Below are 2500 nucleotides of genomic sequence, written 5' to 3'. Positions count from 1 at the left end.
ACACACACCATGATCCTCACACTCACTCCACTCCACACACACCTCACACACACACACACACATACACACAACACACACACATACACATACCACCCACACACACACAAAACACACACACACACGCTCATCACACACACACACATACACAGACTCACACACACACTACCACCACACACACACACACACACATCACACCACCACCATACACACACACACACACTCACACTACACACACACACGACACAACACACACACTCACACACACACCACACACCACACACAACACACACAACCCCCCCCCCACCCCCCCACCACCTTGATAGTGTAGAGGTCACAAACCACACCACACTCACACACACACACACACACACTCCTTACACACACACACACACTCAAACACTCCTCACACACACACACTCACTCAATGCAACCACACACACACACCAGACACACTCACTCACCCACACACACACTCACCCTCACACACTCTATCTAAACACACACCCCCCCCCGTCTCGCCATCCCCCAACAGGTGAGTGAGACTAAACGTCTCACACACTCACATATCTCACACTCTAACTAAACACACCTACTCACCCACTCAATCTCTCACACTCAATCACTATCTGTCCACCACACTCTCACACACACACACACACTCACCACACACCCGACATCACTCACACACACCCACACACACACACACTCACTCAAAACACACACACTCACACACACTCACTCACACCCCACCCACCAAAACACACCAGACTCACCCACACCCACACCCCCCCCCCCCCCACCAGCTAGTATATACTCACAACCACACACTCACACACACCACTACACACCTCACACACACTACACTCATTGATGACTCACATATAACGGACAAACACAAAAACACTCACCCTCACACACAAACACAACAAACACTTACTAACACACACACACACAACCACACCACACACACACACACTCTCACACACCCACAAACACGACCACAGCCTGGCCTGGTAAAAGTAGTCATCCAGGCCCATCCGGGGACCCCCCCGTTATATAAATAAAAGTATATATTATAAAACCCAAAATATCAATATATAAATATATATAAATATATATATATAAAATATATGTGGTGTGAGTGGTGGGTGTTGTGTGTGTGGGTGTTTCAGTGTGTGTTTGTGTGTGTGTGTGTTTTTGGTTGTGGTGTGATGTGTGTGTGTGTAATAAAACACAGCTATGTAAGTTCCCACACACACGCACATATATATATATATATATATATATATAATATAATTTGTATATATATATATATATATATAAAATATATCTTATATCTATATATATGCACTTGTATATATATATATATTATATATCTATATATATATATATATATATTATAATCCATATAACATATACATATATATATATCTGTATATATGTAATTAAACATATATATTATATATTATATATAAAAATACATATAATACATTATATATATATATATATATATATAGATATAATATAATATATATAAATATAATATAATAATATATTTCTATGTTATATATACATTAAAATATATATAATATATATAATATTATATATATATATATATATATATATATATGAATATATTTAAGGTACTCATATATTTATATATATATATACAATATAGATATTATATATATATATATATATAGATATGTATATATACATCCATACATATAATATATACATAAATTATATATATATAAAAATATTATAAATCTAATATAAATTTATTTCATAAATATATATATATAAATATATAAAAATAATATATGATATTTTTTATATATATATATATATATATTCAATATATTCAATTATATATATATAAGTGTTTGTGTTTTGTGTTGTGTGTTTGTGTGTGTTGTGTGTGTATGTATTATTATATAAATATTTACTATATATATATAAATATATATATAAATAATATATAATAAATACAAAATATATGAATGTATGTTGATATAACATATGTATAAGTAAACAAAACTACATATCTACCATATATATATAAATATAAATGTATATATGTATATATGTAAACCTCACCAATGCCAAAACATACATACATTCAAATATAACTTTAATAAAAAAATATATATATATCAAACAATCATCATAAATATTAAATCTCATTAAAACATATCTATATCAGTATATAAAACCAAAATATATCCATAAATAAATAAATCTATGATGTAAGTATGAATAAGCCAATGTCACTGTATACATATAAACCAAACACACCACCATAAATATAATCAATACTATATATCAAATGAATGTAAGTCAGTATATGCATAATAAAAAAGTATACATATATACAAAACAAACATACCTCTACACTATATCCTATAAATCTATAAATTTTTATATGTCATATATTCTATAACAATATACAAATTATACAACCATATATAAATATATATCTATATATAACTACAATATA

The sequence above is a fragment of the Penaeus japonicus genome, unplaced genomic scaffold (assembly GCF_977035675.1).
Source record: "Penaeus japonicus unplaced genomic scaffold, GWHDUDI00000001_assembly GWHDUDI00000029, whole genome shotgun sequence".
Lineage (NCBI taxonomy): Eukaryota > Metazoa > Arthropoda > Malacostraca > Decapoda > Penaeidae > Penaeus > Penaeus japonicus.
Note: the sequence above shows the minus strand (reverse complement) of the source record.